The following is a 20540-nucleotide window of genomic DNA, read 5'->3' as shown; positions in this document are numbered from 1 at the left end:
AGTACATTAAAAGCATGATACATACAGTACAGGCCGAAAGTTTGGACACACCTTCTCATTCAATGTTTTTCCTTTATTTTCATGACTATTTACATTGTATATTCATCAAAACTATTAATGAACACATGTGGAATTATGTACTGAACAAAAAAGTGTGAAATAACTGAAAACATGTCTTATATTCTAGTAAGCAAAAGGTGGCTACTTTGAGGAATCTAAAATACAAGACATGTTTTCAGTTATTTCACACTTTTTTTGTTAAGTACATAATTCCATATGTGTTCATTCATAGTTTTGATGCCTTCAGTGAGAATCTACAATGTAAATAGTCATGAAAATAAAGAAAAACACATTGAATGAGAAGGTGTGTCCAAACTTTTGGCCTGTACTGTATGTAGAATGAAGTTCAAATATAAAAAGTCCTTAAAACAAGTAAAACATGACATTTCAAAACATTTTTGCCATATCGCCCCAGCCCCACTTTTAACAGTAGCAGCTGTAGAACAGGTTGTATATTTGTTGCACGGTGACAAATGTTACATCTGGATTCTCTCTGTGTTGATGTTCTCAGGTTGCTCTGTGTAGATAAAGCACTTTACCAAGAACACATTATTTTCTCCTCTCTAAATCTCTGACTGGATATTTTCTCCTCTCTCAACCTATAAAAAGTCCTTAAAACAAGTAAAACATGACATTTCAAAACGTTTTTCTGGAACATGCTGATTACATATGTATCTCAATAAATTACAATATGATGGAAAAGTCGTGGTCTTGTACTTAACAAAAAAGTGTGAAATAACTGAAAACATGTCTTATATTCTAGTAAGCAAAGGGTGGTTACTTTGAGGAGTCTAAAATACAAGACATGTTTTCAGTTATTTCACACTTTTTTTGTTAAGTACATAATTCCACATGTGTTCATTCATAGTTTTGATGCCTTCAGTGAGAATCTACAATGTAAAGAGTCATGAAAATAAAGAAAAACGCATTGAATGAGATGGGTGTGTCCAAACTTTTGGCCTGTACTGTATGTAGAATGAAGTTCAAATATAAAAAGTCCTTAAAACAAGTAAAACATGACATTTAAAAACGTGTTGCCATATCGCCCGGCCCTACTTGTAACTGTAGCAGCTGTAGAACAGGTTGTATATTTGTTGCACGGTGACAAATGTTACATCTGGATTCTCTCTGTTGATGTTCTCAGGTTGCTCTGTGTAGACAAAGCACTGAGGCTGCAGGTAAATTTCAGGCATGAGTACAATGACTCTGATCCTCGGTGACAGGCTGAAACTGCAGACAGGACTCCAGTGCTTCTCGAGCTGACTGGAGCAGCAGAACAAACAGACAGATAGTTAGAGAGATAGGCAGACAGGAGCTGGGCTCATGCTGAGCAGACGGTCTGGGGCCCGGTCACATTACCTCAGCCTGAATGGAGTTTGTCTCCCAGCTGCTCAGCTGAGTCCTCACCCTGTCACTCCACTCTACTGGGATCTATTCCTGTCTGAGTCTATGCTGGGAGACATCTGTCAACACGTGTAACGCACTCCAGGAACAAAACTCAAGTCTGTAGCATGTGGGAGGCAGCTATCAGCGTCAATACATCTCAACCTGCACGCAGAAACAGGGAGATAGGGGATACAGGGAGAAAGATAATCCAGCTAATAATAATAATGATAATAATATATTAATTTTTTTTATTGTATATATATATATATATATATATATATATATTATTGTATATATATTTTTTTATTGTATGTGTATATATATATTTATATTTTATTGTAAAAGTGAAACCGTTTAACGGTAATGTGTCAATGTGTCAAATTTAAAAGACCTAGAAAGGCACAACAGTGGTAGCAAATCATCTGATGTCAAAATCATGTCAGAGAAGAGATGAGAAGTTTTGTTTTGAAACAAAATTTTGAACTGAGCCATATATATATATTTTTTTTTAATTGTATATATGTATACATATATATATTTATATTTTATTGTGTATATATATATATATTTTTTTTTTTTTGTATGTATATATATATTATTGTATATATTTTTTTTATTGTATATATATTTTTTTAATTGTATATATATATATATATATATATATATTATTGTGTATGTATATATTTATATTTTATAGTTTATATATGTATTTTATTGTGTATATATATATGTATTTTAATGTATATATACATACACATATTTATTTTTGTATATATGTATTTTATTGTATATATATGTATTTTATTGTGTGTATATATATATATATATTATTGTATGTATATATTTTTTTTTATTTATTCTATTTACATTTTATCAATCTCTGCCTAATAATGATACATAATATTTTTTATCATATATTAATACTTAACTGCTAGATCTATAACTGAAACACGCACACACACATGCATGCAGACACACACACACACACACACACACACACACACACACACACACAGGGGTACCATTATTGTCATTGTTTAATATTCACTCCCTGTCTGTCTATGTCACTGTGTTCAATCATTGCACAATAAAATAAAAAAAGAAACAAGAAAAAGAAAGATAATCGAGCTAATTCAGAGAAAAAAGATCCCATACAAGACAATAGACCATATAATCCTTATCTGGATGAAAATCCTTTGAGATGTTTAATAAATGATATGATTATGTGTGTTTAAGATTCTTAGAGGATGAAGATAATTTCCATAATTTGACACAGATTAACATAAATAGATCTCCACACGATGCTCTAAAAAGCAGTATTATGATGCACGTAATAGCTCCTGTTTCGAATTCTACACTAATTTTCCAAAAGTGGTCTGAAAGAGAAATGGTGTGTAACGAAGCATAAATTTTGTAATGTCAAAAAATCCAGAGCTATTTCCATCCTGCCATAAAACCAGCATCAGCAATATTGATGACTCCAATGTGCTCTGTATGGATAATGAATATTCAGCAATTTGGTGAAAAGACCTTCCAACAGTGAGTGTTTGAGTGATGGTCGGAGCCTTTCAGCAGCCTGAAATCTCAGCGCTTTTTCAAAGACTTCTGCCTGCTTCAGTGTATTAGTTAATGCTGAGTGGCTTCTATAGAAAAGGAGAATAAATGCCAATACAGACGATCAATATTTATGATTAAAGCAGTTACTATGAGTGATCATGAAGCCAGTCCAAGCTATGTGTGTGAAGATTATAAAGGACATACTTTATTAAACTAAATATATTTCACTTTTATATGAATGAACAATATAGCCATAATGAGGCACAATTCATTGTTTTGTGTTAAAATAATATTTTCTATATTTTTAAACATATTATTGATTCATTACTGTAATGCGTCCAGATAAAAATGTCATGGTTTCCTCCACACACAAGAATCCTTGGCTTTCTTGTTTTTTACCCTTTTTATTTGTCTTTTTTATCTCTAACTCTGTTTTGGATTGAGTTTTTATCACTATTTTATTGTTTTACTGTTTTTAGTATTTTATTGTTTTCATTGTTTTTATTTATACCTATTTGTGTATGATTTATTCTATTTTAATAACTGTACAGCACTTTGGTCAACTGAGGTTGTTTTTAAATGTGCTCTATAAATAAACTTTGCCTTGACTTGACTTGACACACTTATATACAATAAATATTTAATAAACTTCATAAAAATAAATATACATTTGTTTAAAAATGTATAATTTAACAGAATAATCAAACATAATAGATTTTAACAATGTATAAAGAACAAAATCTGAATGAAAATTGATGAGAAAAAATGGTTAAATGTTACGGAAATTATAGAATCGTTTGCATTAAAATATATATATAAATATATATATGTATATTTTAATTAAATTAATAAAACATTTTGGTGATACCAGCTACCCTTGAGCAAGAAAAATACATAATGGTGTCTTAAATGGTAAATACATAATTTAACTAACAACATAATTTAGAAAATGGCAAATAGATGGTATTTTAATGTAAGTTTATAGTTACTTCACCATTAACAAACAATTAAATTATAATTAATAGTTTATTAATAGTTTAAGTTGCACTCATTTTAACATTTTTAACACCATATTAAGTATATTAATGGTTCTTAAATGATTCATAAACCTTTAAGAAATTGGTTGAAAACATTTAAAGATTAAATATGTATAGCACTTTGTAAATGGTTAATAATTGGTCTATAAACCATCTATAAACATCACTTAGTTGGTTATTGTAAAGTGTTACCATTTTTTTTTTTTTTTTTTTTATGTGTTACGGTAATGTATTTTGCTCACAGTGTCTTTAAAAATGTCAGAAAATACATTAATTTTTTTAAATAGATTATAAATTCATATTAAACAGTGACTTTAGATTGTTTATGTTATAAAGGGTCAAATAAAATATGTATTCAATGCTCTTGGATTTTTGGGTAACACTTAATATGGTGTCCAAAATGTTAAAATGAGTGCAACTAGAACTTTTTATAAACTATTAATTATAATTTAATTGTTTGTTAATGGTAAAGTCACTATAAACTTACATTAATATACCATCTTTTGCCATTTATAAATGATTTAGTTAGTTAAACATTAATAAATTATGTATTTACCATTATAAATGGCCTATATACGGTTTATAAATGATGATTAAACATTAACAAACTATCTGTTTACCATTTATAAAAAAATGGTTATTGTAAAGTGTTACTAATTTTTGCTATGAGCTGCACCATGTTCATGAGAATGAGTTGTAGTATTATTTGCTGTTTATTTTCTCTGCTTTAAATTCTGCTGATCATTAGAAACTTTGTCTCCGTTTCAGCAGAACAAGGTGAGCAGAAATATGAATGTCGAATCACAGAAAAAAACGTCCATAAGCTGCTCCGTGTTCTTCATATTTACTCATTAGTGGCTGCATGACTGATGACTCCCCTCAGGGTAACATCCTCGCTGTCTAAGTAAAAGCCTTCAAGTCCTTTTTTATTTATTCATTTATTTTTTTTATTTAGTAGAGTCAAGCATAGGGGCTATTAAAGATGCAGGCGAGGAAATGGCACTCCTCTGAGCCGTTTCTTTCATTAAATTCTTCAAGGAAACGAATGACCTTTGCTGTACGACAGTGGGATGTATTAATTATTATTATTATTATTTCACACTCTGAATACATGAAATTCTTTCCCTGATTTACTATCAGCCGTACACCACCGATGGGATTCTTTCTTTCTTTATGAATGAAATGTTGAGAAAAGGATATTGATTCTAGATATATTGATGCATATAAGCAGCAAAAAAAGACATAAATGAGAAAACTATTATCTATTATTAACCCATTCCTGCTTGCAAGTGTCTGTGTTTTTCCTAATTTTTTCAAAAGTCCTCACTTTGGAGAAAAACAAACCATAAACACGTGGCTTAAGTTACTACAATTTAGATGGTTAACAAGGGTTTATATAACCCCTTAAAAACATAATCGTATGTCAAGTCATATTCCTGATACATGTGCTAAATGCCAATATAATGAAGGTACTTTTACACTGTAAAAGTTTGTAGAAATTACAGTAAAACACTGTCAAATATAGCATCAGAAATAGGGCGTAAAAATTGTGTTTTAGTGTCTTGTTTTCATATTGTGGCTCCAAATAAGTATTCCACTGTTCTTTTTTGTTTATTCGTTAATAAAAAAATATCTAAAATAAGCATGTTGTATGCTTAAAATGAGAAATTAACTCTTAAAACAAGATAAATTATGTAACACTTCTAAATCAAGAAACAAATAATCATCAGGTCACTCTGCTCGGGCCAGTTCATCGCTGCTTGCAGCTTTAATTTATCTTGTTTTAAGAGTTAATTTCTTATTTTAAGCTTACAACATGCTTATTTCTAGATTTATTCTTGTCAAGTGAAATTATCTGTCCATGCAGCAAGATAATTTCCCTCAGATTTACTGTTTTATCTTGTTTTTAGACACCTTTTTTTGCAGTCAAGGTTTGGGTTCTGCTCTGCATTCTTTATGTATGTTATCATTTACTTTTATTGGAAAACTTGAAGACTAATTTTTTTTTAAAGTCCTCACTTTGGCTATTGATAAAAGTATAATTTTTTCTCCATGTGATCTAATCATTTCCATGTTGTAATGAAGCTTCTGTGGAAGCTCAGTGAGATAAAGACATGCACAGGCCTGTGGTTTAATTCCTCATACGTTCATGCATCACTCCTCTCATGCATGGTCGCTCATCATTTCATCATTTCATCATTCTCTGGGTCTGTCAGTCATGTCATTAGCTGACCATGTGATTCTCACTCTGCCTTCCTATTACATGTCATGCACACGTCCCTCCGGCTCACAATCACACTTTAATCAGCCTCATCATCAGTGTCCTGCCTGCCTCTGCAGGATCTCCAGCTAACCCGTCTCCATAGGGGGATTTATCTGATCTGGCACCCTTCTATTACCAATCTCCCCGTACACTCTAAAAAAATGACACTGGCTCAACTTAAAAAAAATTTTTTGTAACAATTTGCATTTATCTTTTTAAGTAATTCCAACTTAGACATTATTGAGTATTTCCCATTAGATTTTTATAGTTGAACTAACTCAAATAGTCTAGTACAACCAACATGATTTGTTTTGTCCTCTACAAGCTTCATTATGTTGTATTCTTCAGAAGCGAGCCATTAGAATAATCCATAATGTAACTTAAAATGAACATACTAATCAACTATTCATACAGTCCAAAATTCTCAAATTTCCTGATCTGGTTGAATTCAAAACTGCCCAAACAATCGTCAAAGCCAGAAGTAATATGCTACCAAAAAACATGCACTTCAAGGTCCACCGCACACGCACAACCAAAAAGAGCTTTTGTATCAGCATCTATGGAGTTAAATTGTGGAATAAGTTAAGTGTGGAAGTACAGAAAAGCCAAAACATAAGACAGTTTAAAAACAAATATAAAGACATCATCTTTACAAAGTACAGAAATGTAGAAAAGCCTCTGTAACATGGACATATGTAGACTTTAATTTTGTAATACACATGGTAATTGTATTTATGTTTATAATATTTATATGTATATAATAATTTACAATATACATGTATAGGTATTTACAATGTGATATAAATTGTTTATAGTACATATATATATGTATAATTGTTTATAATATTTGTATGTGACTATATTGATTATTCATATATATATATATATGTATATAGATAGAGACCTGTTAAGGGTTAGGACTCGATACGTTTTTTTACTTCTTCCTACTCCCTTTCGAGCTTGCAGAAAGTGTCTGTTTTCTCAAATTTTTTTTGCTTTTTTGTTTTGTTTTTTATTTATTCATCTATTAATATTGAAACTTGTTTTTTTATTTGCTTGCATGTTCGAAATAAAGACAATCAATCAATCAAAAAATCAATTGAACCAACTCAATTTTTATATCAACGTTTTAGTGTTAATAAGTGGTCAAATTACTCTATTTAAGTTGCTATAACTCCTTTATTTTACTTTCTTTCTACTCAGAAAAGTCCAAGTAACTTATTTCACTTAAGTCAGACATATTGTAATACAATATTAAGTTCCATTACCTTAATACTTTTCCTTGTTAAGTGAAGGCAGAAATGCTTCTCCAAAATCAAAACATATTTCTGAGTTAAGACGTCTTTCTTCATTTTTAGTTTTGATCAACTTCTTGAAATAAGTTATCAACTTCATAAAACAATGGAGATGTAACAAATTGTATTTTTTATGCTGGAAAAACTCATGTTTTTAAGTCATTCTAACTAACCTCCTGAATCTTTTTTTAGAGTGTAGAGTCAAAGCGCCAAAGACTTAATCACCTCATATCATCTTTTCCAGTGAGCTTATCACAACATTGGCTGGTTTCTCCTGATTGAACCGTTAGATACTTGCTCAAAGTACGTCAAACATCAAGGCGCAGGAACAATCAGAGCAAATGTCATGGCATTTTTCCTTATAGAACTAAATATACTGAAAGTCTTTGGGCATGAATTATAATTTCATTTAGCAGACGATTTTATCCAAAGTGACATATGTTATACAGTCATGGGAAAAAATATTAGACCATTGTTTTCTTCAATTTCTTGTTCATTTTAATGCCTGGTACAACTAAAGGTACATTTGATTGGACAAATATAATGATAACAAAAAAAATAGCTGATAAGAGTTTAATTTAAGAGCTGATATCTAGACATTTAACATGGTTTTCTTGATAATAACCAAAATCATTATCAAGAAAACCATTGAAAAAAACCTTAAATTAAATGTTTGACAAATTGCCCCCAAAAAAACTATATTTCCCAAGCAGCCATTCCAGCCATTGGTATGTTATTTTAATAAAAAATAAAATTAAAATATAATACATAATAATTATCTCAGTGCCTGAAAGTCTATTTTATTTGTTTTGGTTGTAGTTTATTTATTTATGTTTCATTTATCTAGGATATTTTAATGTAATTTTTGCATTTATTTTTGTAAAAATACTTTTTCTCACTGTTAAATGTACTAAACATCATATATCTAACAAAAATATACTTTAATATTCAATGGTAAAATCTTTAATTTATGCGGCATTTATAAAGTATTTTCTTGTCAATTTTATGGCAGAACAGCATTTCTTTTGATGGAAGAACGTTTTATTTTTTACGGTAAAATATGGAATAAAATGGCAATCTTAAATGTGAAATCAACAGTGCTAATATCTTTTTATGGTAATATTAGAAAAAGTGATTCGGTAAACTAATTTTTTTACAGTGTATGTATTAGAGGCATCTGTTAATAAATACTTGTACTTTATTGAAGAATGCTTTGGTGGTTTTTCCAGGTTTCACAGCAATAGAGAAGAACTGATTTTACTTTTTAGTTATAAACTCTGGAAGAGAGCCACTCAGGTCAGAGAGTCTTGTTTTTCTGATATGTTGCTCCGGATCTTTATCGGCTCCTCCGTCCAGGCTGATGTCGGCTCCAGGCAGACCAACTTAGACACATGTTTTAGAGGGTCGGCCCTCGATGTTTATTGCTTGGTCAGATCTGGTGTTGACTCTCATGACCTCGGTCTGTCTAGCGTTGATAATGATTTAATGTTTGTTCAGTCTGCTGGTCTTTAACTGCACGTGTTCCTGAGATCAGTGTCAGGTCATCTGCAAAAACCAAAGTCCTACATGAGGAATGCTGGGCTTATACCAAAGGATTCCCCCAGTCCCAGACTAAAAACTGAAAGAGTTTTACTGGAGTCATGGCGCTCCCGTCATCTCCATCGTTAAGTTTAAGGTATGTTTCCATGACTGTAGATCTAAAAATGAACAAAAAAGGACAAAATATTATCGAAATAGACAAAAGTTGACCAAAAATAGATGTAAAAATGATCAAAAAAGATTCAAAATGACCAAAATTAGATGGAAAAATTATCAAAAAAGACACAAAATGACCAAAAATAGATGTAAAAATGACTAAAAAAGACACAAAATAACCCAAAATAGATGTAAAAATGACACAAAATGACCAAAAATAGATGCAAAAATGATTGAAAAAGACACAAAATTACCAAAAATAGATGCAAAAATGACCAAAAAAGACACACAATGACCAAAAATAGATGAAAAAATGACTAAAAAAAGACACAAAATTACTGGAATTAGATGTAAAAATGACTAAAAAGACACAAAATGACCAAAAATAGATGTAAAAATGATCAAAAAATATCGGCCCGATATATCGGCCGGCCGATGTTTTGGTCGACCTCTATTTGTAACAAAGCCGCAGCCGCATTCTGGATCATCTGCAGAAGCTTAAAGTTCATGTGGGGAGATTTGCCAGTCGGGAGCTGCAGTAATGCAAACAGATCTCTTGCATTTAACCAATCAGTAGAGATGTAAAAAGTCCAGACCAGTGACAGGATTCTTAATCTGTGAAGTGAGAAATATTGTAAAAGTAGAGATGTTTAATATTCTGTCCGTCTAGTAACTCCTGACACAATCAGTCATCTAGTTATCCAGACCTGAAGGCTGGCTACATTTACACTAAACAAGATTTAGTCCTGCATAATCACTTCCAACCGAAAGTGATTGGCCACATTAAATTTGTAAGAAGAACTAAGTCGTGGCAGTGATAATAAACTGTGTTTTCTTACACTCCTAATTGCAGAAAGCAGCAATAAGCTCTCATTGAGCAGCTAATAAAGCTCCGCTGGCTCCTTCTGCTCAGAGTCAGACATGAGAGCATGGAGCTTCATTGCGGCCGCCACAGAGTGATTTTGATAAATGACTTTATTACGTGTTTGGGTGTTGAGGGGAGATGTTTTCGGTGCTGCCCAGTACATTAGTTCTTTGTCCTTACAGAAGGATGCCCGCAGGCTTCACTCCAGGCAGACAGTACATTATTCTGAAGGTTTCACACGGGAGAAGAAGCACCTCCTCTGTTTCTCCGGGCTCAAGGAAATTGTCTGTCCCACAATGATGCTTGAGGGCTTTATATAGTGCATTGTCACCTGGATTAGTGGGCGATGCTATTTCGGGACTGAGCACCTTCTGGCTGCAGGAGGTTTGATGGGTGAGGACACTGTCCCAAACAAGGTCTCTGCTATATGACAGCTGCTGTCAATCCTCCTCACCATGTCCTGCACGCTCAAGATTCCTGCCAGTCTGCTCAGGGACCTTTGTTTCCTCTCTACAACCACTTCCTGTTTGCTCCACATGGCATATTAATAATAGTTTCATTTTCATTCATCCTCTATTTGTTTTCTCAAGGAATTATTGAGGGCAACCCCTCATTTACAATGATGTCGAGAGAAAGAAAGAGAAGAAAGAGAAACGGAGAAAACACAAAAATGACCAAAAATAGATGTAAAAATGATTTAAAAAGACACAAAATGACTAAAAATAGATGTAAAAATGATTTAAAAAGACAGAAAATTACCAAAATGAGATGGAAAAATGATCAAAAAAGACACAAAATGACCAAAAATATATGTAAAAATTACTTAAAAAGACACAAAATTACTAAAATTAGATGTAAAAATGATCAAAAAAGACACAAAATGACCAAAAATAGATGTAAAAATGACTTAAAAAGACACAAAATTACCAAAATTAGATGTAAAAATGATCAAAAAAGACACAAAATGACCAAAAATAGATGTTAAAATGATTTAAAAAGACACAAAATGACCAAAAAGAGATGTTAAAATGATCAAAAAAGACACAAAATGACCAAAAAAATCATTGAGGGCAACCCCTCAGAGTACAGAGAAAACACAAAACAGCACAGACAAAATGCATGCAAAAAACATTAAAAACAGTTACAGTGAAAGGCAGAGTTATTGGTTCATATCATCAAATCATCATATATTCATATCATAGTTTTAAACTGGCCTATAGTTATAATTGTGTTAGGTATAATAAAAATAATAATGCATTTTATTTATAGGCGCCAATACTAAAACAGTAAAGGATGACATGTGATGACATCACAGCAGAGTCCTGCAGAGGGTGGGTTCACCACTCAGGGAGATATTTCCTCGCTGCATTTCCAGAGATGATATTGTCTGTGATGTAGAAGAAACTATGTGTCCAGACAGAGAGGAACGTCTGGATGTGCATCAATGATTTACAGTAATATGTTTGTTGTATGTTCAGTTCCAGTATGTACTGCAATATTGTTTACAGCTGTTACAGCTCTAGGTTTTGCAGTTTGTACTAATTGTTTTAAGAAATCCATTAACTGTTGTGCAAATATAAATGATGATGTGAGAAATGCACCAAAGCAACTGAGAAAAAACTGTATGTTGTATGTTCAGTTCCCGTATGTACTGCAATATTGTTTACAGTTTTGCACAGCTCTACCCAAAGGGACTTTATGTTTGTTGTAAATAAAGGTTTTCTTTTCTTTTGCACAATGCTGTGAACAAATTTGATTTGCAAAGAGCATATGCAGTAAAAATGTGAAACATACATATTCAGTGTGTTGTACTCAGTTACCTCACTAAATACAGTAATGTGTAACTTTACTGTAGTTTTCAAAAGGCTGTGCAAATAGTATATAGTCTGTCTGGAGCATTTTCAGGTAGCGTCAACAAGATCTGCATTGGAAAACATTTACAGAGTAAACTGTCATAATGAAAACATGACAGAACCATTTTAATATCTTGTTCATAAGTAATGGGTTCATGACTTTTCATCTTGATGTCACTGACACTTCTGAGGAAGTGACACACTTTTGCAGGTTATCAACTGAGTTTTGCAGTTTGTACTATTTGTTTTGAGAAATGCATTAACTGTTGTGCAAATATAAATGATGATGTGAGAAATGCACCAAAATGACTGAGAAAAACTGTATGTTGTATGTTCGGTTCCAGTATGTACTGCAATATTGTTTACAGTTTTGCACAGCTCGACCCAAAAAGAGTTTGTTTGTTGTAAAAAGGGTTTTTTTCTTTTGCACAGTCCTGTGAACAAATTTGAATTGCAAAGAGCATATGCAATAAAAATGTGAAACATACATATTCAGTTTGTTGTACCTCACTAAATACAGTAATTTGTAACTTTACTGTAGTTTTCAAATGGCTGTGCAAATAGTATAAAGTGCTGTCTTGAGCATTTTCACGCTTTTGCAGGTTATCAACTAGGTTTTGCAGTTTGTACTAATTGTTTTGAGAAATGCATTAACTATTGTGCAAATGTAATGTAAGAAATGCACCAAAGCGACTGAGAAAAAAGTCCAAATTAACTGACAAAATACATTTTCTGATCCAAGCCAGTCTGATCTCACGCCCCTGTCAGCGGGGAGACATAATTTATGTGTGCCTTTTTAAAAAACTGCAACGAATAACTGTTGAAAAATAAATCTATTTTATGGTGTGACAACACTGTGGTAAGTGTGGCTAAAAAAATCAGTAACACTTTACAATAACCATCATTTATAAATGGCAAACAGATAGTTTATTAATGTTTAATCAGCATTTATAAACTGTATATAGACCATTTAGAATGGTAAATACATAATTTATTAATGTTTAACTAACTACATCATTCATAAATGACAAATTGATGGTATATTAATGTAAGTTTATAATTACTTTACAATTAAGAAACCAATCATTTTTAATTAATAGTTTATCAATAGTTCTAGTTGCACTCATTTTAACATTTTAACACCATCTTAAGTATGTTAATGATTTTGAAATGATTCATAAACCTCTAAGAAATTGGTTGAAAACATTTAAAGATTAAATATGTATAGCACTTTGTAAATGGTTAATAACTGGTTTATAAACCATCTATAAACATCACTTATTGTTATTGTAAAGTGTTACCAAAAAAGTCATATTCAAACAGCAACATATACCCAAACTACTCAGTATACAACTTGGATAGCCGATAAATAAACTGCTTTTGTGACACAAGATTGGATATCAGCATGCGGTCTCTTCTTTAACTTCTGGCTTATTACAGAGAAAACACTTTAAGTTGCCTCCAGGGAGTGGCCTCTCCTCCAACACATCTCATGCTAATACCATCAGCCCCAGGTACAGAGCCAAAGTGTAAGCAGAGCTGGAATCAGACTGAGGGCTTGTCACTGATGACTCAGACAGTCCCTCAAGCCCAACACAATTTGGCGCTCAGGACAGCCACCATTGCTCTACCTCAGCATATTCATGCAGCGTGTGCTCCGAATATTAAACACACAATCCACATGAGCAAGTTTGGGAGTCCTGTTTATTAATTTGCAATGATATCTGAGGCCACACGCCCTCTGAGCCACGTATGAACCGCTCCATCTGTGATAAATAAGAGACAATTAGATAGATAGATAGATAGATAGATAGATAGATAGATAGATAGATAGATAGATAGATAGATAGATAGATAGATAGATAGATAGATAGATGTAGATCTAAAAATGACCAAATAAGGACAAAATATTATTGAAATAGACACAAGTTGACCAAAGATAGATGCAAAAATTACCAAAAATAGATGTAAAAATGATCAAAAAAGACACAAAATGACCAAAAATAGATGTAAAAATGATCAAAAAAGACACAAAATGACCAAAAATAGATGTAAAAATGATCAAAAAAGACACAAAATTACCCAAAATAGATGTAAAAATGACTAAAAAAGACACAAAATGACCAAAAATAGATTTAAAAATGACTAAAAAAGACACAAAATGACCAAAATTAGATGTAAAAATGGCAAAAAACACAAAATGACTGAAATTAGATGTGAAAATGATTTTTTTAAAGACACAAAATGACCAAAATAAGATGTAAAAATTATAAAAAAAGACACAAAATGACCAAAAAGAGATGTTTAAATTATTTTTAAAAAGACGCAAAATTACCAAAAATAGATAGCTTTTTTAAAAAAAAAATAAATGTCACACTCACTTTTAGATAGATAGATAGATAGATAGATAGATAGATAGATAGATAGATAGATAGATAGATAGATAGATAGATAGATAGATAGATAGATAGATAGATAGATAGAAAAAAGAGATAAACCATCTATAAACATCACTTAGTTGTTATTGTAAAGTGTTACCGATAGATGAAACATACATTGAACAGAAACTATAAATACATTAAAAATAAATAATTAACCTGAATTTGCATTAAAACCTTTAACATTTGTAGAGGAAAAACAAGCCTTTCAACCACCATAAAAACTACATTTTTATATAAGTTTATTTGATTGTAGTATTTGTATTTTCAACTTGTTTTTCTGTTTTAATCTTCTCAAGTTTTTTAGTTTGTATGATAAAACTTCCACATGAGCAAGTTTGGGAGTCCTGTATATTAATTTGCAATGATCTCTGAGGCCACACGCCCTCTGAGCCACGTATGAACCGCTCCATCTGTAATAAATAAGAGCCAATTAGATACTAAGCTTGGGAACCCTGGTGCAGTAAATGAGAGGCATGTCGTGATAAAGCCCTCTGATGGAGAACAGGGAGAATAACTCAGCCCAGCTATGGTTCTTCTTAATGTGATTCATGTTCCGTATGCCCAGAGTTCGCTCAATTAAATTTGCATTGCTGAGAGGATTTTTCCTTAGCTTTCCCTATTCCTTAATGGATGATTTCTAAACTTGTTGACCCATTCAACACTTTAAGTATAGAGCTCCGATAATCCCGAAGAGCCTGAATGATCCCTGGAATGTGCCTGTGCTGAAACGTGCCCATTATGTGAGATTAGGGATGAAGAATAAACACAAAAGGTAAATAGATTTTCTTTTTTAATGTATGGAAGATAGATTTTTTTAGTGTGTGTGTGTGTGTGTGTGTGTTCTTGTACTTCCTACATAGTGAGGACCAGAACACGTTTTTAACTCTATGGAGTCTTGGGCTATTTTGTCCATTTTTGAATCCTTTTCATGTCTTTTCGTGTCTTTGTAAGTCTTTTTGTGTCTTTTTTGGTAATTTTGTCTTCTGATTTTGTGTCTTTTTTAGTCATTTTGTGTCTTTTTTAGTCATTTTGAGTCTTTTTTTAGTAATTTTGTGTCTTTTTTTTAGTAATTTTGTGTCTTTTTTAGTCATTTTGTGTATTTTTTCAGTCATTTTGAGTCTTTTTTTTGGTTATTTTGTGTCTTTTTTCAGTCATTTTGAGTCTTTTTTTGGTCATTTTGTGTCTTTTTTTAGTAATTTTGTGTCTTTTTTCGGTCATTTTGTGTCTTTTTTCGGTCATTTTGTGTCTTTTTTTGTCATTTTGTGGGGGTTTTTTAGTCATTTTGTGTCTTTTTTCAGTCATTTTGTGTCTTTTTTAGTCCTTTAGTCCAACATAAAATGTGATTTTGAATCTTTTTTATTCATTTTTTATTATTTATTTTGTGTCTTTGTAAGTCATTTTGTCTTTTTTGTTCATTTTGTGTGTCTTTTGTTGTCTTTTTTTAGTCATTTTGTGTCTTTTTTTGGTCATTTTGTGTCTTTTTTGGGTAATTTTGTGTCTTTTTTTGGTCATTTTGTGTCTTTTTTAGGCCTTTAGTCCAACATAAAATGTGATTTTGAATCTTTTTTTAACTTTCAAAACACTATCATGCTCAATAAAGAATTTGAAATGTTGCAAATGTGAATAAAGGTTTCAAATCTAACATATAAGAGGGTTCCATCCAGTTCTATCATTTGATACTAAATCTATTTGAGCTTGTCTCCAGTTTTACTTGGTATATCATCATCAAACTGAAACTGGCCTCATGGAGTTTACAGCCAGAACTTTAGAGGTAAATTTACAGTAGGGCTCCACGCTGCTTTGTTTTCTAGTCTGGATGGAGTCAACAAGTCTGGATTATTTGGAGCTTTTAGAGACTCCACAGGGTTAACCAACTGAGTGAGGACATTTTTGCAAAGTGAGGACATTTCGGCCGGTCCTCACTTCTTTAAAGGCGTTTTTGAGATTTCAGACTTTGTTTTAAGGGTTAAAGGTTACATGATAATGATAATTAACTGAAACTGTATTGTGTGGTTACAAAACTAATTAAAATTATAGTGAAAATGTCCTTCATTTTTGTCTTTGCCAACAAATACCCCATTAAAAAAAACTAAAACTAATAAAAACTAACACTAAAACTAAAGCATTTCAAAAAAATAAATACTAAACTAAATCTAGCAAACTCACTCTAAAAACTAATTAAAACTAACTGAATCTGAAAACAAATATTCACAGCAAAATTAAAACTAAAACTGATGAAAAATCCAAAACTATTATAACCTTGCAAGGAATTCACTATTCCAGTGAGGGTCCTCACAAAGATAGAAGTACAGGAATGTGTGTGTGTGTGTGTGTGTGTGTGTGTGTGTGTGTGTGTGTGTGTGTGTGTGTCCATCCATTTCACAGCATTAAAGACCAAGAATCATTGAAACAAAACTAAGCTGCTTCACAAAAGAAAATCCATTAGTGGCCGGCCTGAATAATAGTTGATGTTCACGTTATAATAACTTATGCATGGTCCTAATTTGCTAATTTGCAACACCTTTGTATAAATATTTAACTTGGCACAAGAATTGCTAGAATTTTTAGTTATAACTTGCATACATCATTTTTTAAAAATCTAATAAATATTGTATTTCTCATTTGAAGCCAAAGGAACCACATTTAAAATGCAACAGAGCTTTCTCACAGCAGACAGTTTGACATTTTCAGATCCAACTTATAACAACATTTCAATCAGGAGTGCCAGTTGTACCAGGCATTAAAATGAACAATAAAGTGAAGAAAACAAGGGTGGTCTAATATTTTTTTCCATGGCTATAGATAGATAGATAGATAGATAGATAGATAGATAGATAGATAGATAGATAGATAGATAGATAGATAGATAGATAGATAGATAGATAGATAGATAGATAGATAGATAGATAGATAGATAGATAGATAGATAGATAGATAGATAGATAGATAGATAGATAGATAGATAGATTGATAGATAGATAGATAGATTTGTTGACCTTTGTTAAACATTTGTAGAGAAAAACAAGCCTTTAACCACCATAAAAACTTCATTTTTTAAAATATAAGTTTATTTGATTGTAGAATTTGTATTTTCAACTTGTTTTTCTGTTTTTAATCTTCTTAAGTTTTTGTTTGTATGATAAAACTTCAGACTTTTGGTGCTCTAACTTTTAAACCAATGCAATGGACACAAATAAAGCCTTGGAGTCAGAGGAAGCGCTGCAGCGCCATCTACTGGCTGCAACACAAACAACTCAGGTTACCATGAGTCATTTTCTTCACTTCATTCATTCTTTTTTATAAATGGTTCCACATTTTCCCTGCTTGAAAAATGGAAATATACTATCAAGCTTCTTTTTTTCTTTTTTTTTCTGGAGACCAACTTTAATTAACTTTAATAAGTTACTCGATAAATTTAATGAGGCTCTAACAATGCTTTCCATTCTTCTGTGATGGCTAAAATTAAATTTCTTAATTTACTTCTTGCAATTATATTTGAGCTCTTAGTAATAAAGTGTCCCATCAAAAAGCAGAATATGACGCATATTTTCTCTCTGTATTACTTTGTGAAAATTGGGTCATTTATCAGCTTTCGCTGAACAATTCACCAACCCGGGGGAAATATTACCGGATATGCTATAATTTTAAACTGGTTTGAACCTCATGGTGCTGAATAACATGTTTTGTTTAATGGATGTGTTCGATAAAGACATTAAATATTATAATTGTGTGTGTGGTATTAGGTTGAGCACATTGTTTTTGTCTCTACTTGGGACATAAATGCAGATCAGATCACATTTTTATGACAAATTAATGCAGGAAACTAGATAATTTAAAAGGGTTCACAAACTGTACAAACATATATCGTTTTATTTGTTTTCAAATCCACAATATGTTCTTATAAGAGCAACAATATGCAAAGTTATGAGTTAAGATTTAAAAAAAAATAATATTTAGTGGATCCAAATAATTTGTATTCAAACATTTAGTAAGGTTATATCAATGTCACTCAGATATTTAGTAAATGTAAATCAAATTTCTGCAGAGATCGAGTAAATATTAATCAATTTTACATAGATATTGAATAAATATAAAACACTTTCTCCCAGGTATTAAGTAAATTTAAATCAATTTGCCCCAGATATTTAGTAAACATAAATTGATTTTCATTGCGGAATTGAATTATATAAACTAAATGTTTCTGATTTATATTTACTCATAAATTAGCATGCTATTGCTAAATCCAACACAGTTTAACTCTTGCTTTTAGTAAGACGTCCTTTTTTTTTGTTTAAATTTGGTTACATTTTAATCAAAACCTAGGTGATTAAAATCTATTCAATTATATTACGTGTCACATTGTTGTCTATATTTTTTAAGTCACCGGTAGTCAAATTTAATACAGTGTATTTGTACATTAGCTAAGATAAATTAAAGCTGCAAGCAGTGATGAACTGGCCCGGGCAGAGTGACCTGACAATTATTTGTTTCTTACCAAGTTAAAAAAAACCTTTACATTTAGAAGTGTTAGATAATTTATCTTGTTTAAAGAGTTAATTTCTTATTTTAAGCGTTCAACATGCTTATTTCTAGATTTAATAATCTTAATTTAACAAATCTTGTCAAGGTAAATTATCTGTCCATGCAGCAAGATCATTTCCCTCAGATTTGGTGTTTTTATCTAGATTTTAGACACACCTTTTTTGCAGTGTGCTTCAAAAGTGTACTTAAGTACAGTAGTTGAGTAAATGTACTTAGTTACATTCCACCACTGATATATTGTTTAGTGAGGTTATGTGCTAAAAAAAGCCCAGTTATGATCAAGTAGGATTCATCATTCAGCACCGCTGGGTAAAAGGCCACCACAGAAGAAGAGAAAGCATTGCTGGGAGGTTAACTATGTTTGGTGCATCATCTATATAAAGTGTTGAGGTAAACTCCCTCTATGGTGCTTGAATGTAAAGCTGGTGCAAGATGGATTCTGTGTTGTACCCCTTGTGACACGTCCCTTTGTCTCAGAGCTTAGGAGTTCATTTTCATTTTATCAGGAGCTTTTTGCCTTTTTGGAAACTCCGGACTCATCTTAATGCTTTTCCTCCTTCAGGGCGGTTTGAAAGGCCACAGTTTTATCACTTGGTGAACTTTTCGCTTGTCCTCCCGGCGAGAAACACAGTAATTCTGTATTTCTGTCATCACTTTCCTCGGGTCTCACTCCCTGTTCAGTATCCTCAGCCCAACTCTGGGAGCAGATTTTAAGACTCCTCACATATTCCGTCTCTGAAATCAGCTCAGCGGACGGAGTTTGGGTTTTAATGACACAATGGGGGCAGATCTGCTCTGCTCATATCCAGTCAAATCAAACAGAGACACTCAGTCAAAGTTAGTTGGACTCCAGGGACTTTAGATGCACATTCAGTCACTGCAGTGGAGCTGATTGCTTATTAGTATTTTAAAAATTAACATTCAAATGTTTCATTAATGTGCGTGGAAATAAATCACTCTGGCATTCAAAGTCAAGTTTGGTAAATTGAGATTCAAACATCATTATTTACTTTAGAAACAGCAGCTGACAGAATCAATCCCCCCACAGGGACTCTCTGCCCTGGAGCTTTTCATCGTATCAAACAATCTACCTCAGCAGATGTTCCCAGTTGGAAATACACTGTAACATGTTCAATTTCACATTTTTTTTCATGAGCACTTTCAGGACATCTCAACCAGGTTGGAGCTTAAAATTTGAGATGATTTAATGTTGTTTCCACACTGCAAAAAAGGAAAAAAGGTGCATCTAAAAACTAGATAAAAACAGCAAATCTGAGGGAAATAATCTTGCTGCATGGACAGATAATTTCACTTGACAATATTTATTAAATTAAGATTATTATATCTAGAAATAAGCATGTTGTACACTTAAAATAAGAAATTAACTCTTAAACCAAGATAAATTAAAGCTGCCAGCAACGATGAACTGGCCCGAGCACAGTGACCTGATGATTATTAGTTTCTTACCATGAGAAAAAAAAACATTTAGAAGTGTTAGATAATTTATCTTGTTTTAAGAGTTAATTTACTGGTTACCAGTAAATCA

This window comes from Centropristis striata, chromosome 2 (genome assembly GCF_030273125.1).
Source record: "Centropristis striata isolate RG_2023a ecotype Rhode Island chromosome 2, C.striata_1.0, whole genome shotgun sequence".
Lineage (NCBI taxonomy): Eukaryota > Metazoa > Chordata > Actinopteri > Perciformes > Serranidae > Centropristis > Centropristis striata.
The sequence above is the reverse complement of the archived record's forward strand: the minus strand, read 5'-3'. Positions refer to the sequence as shown.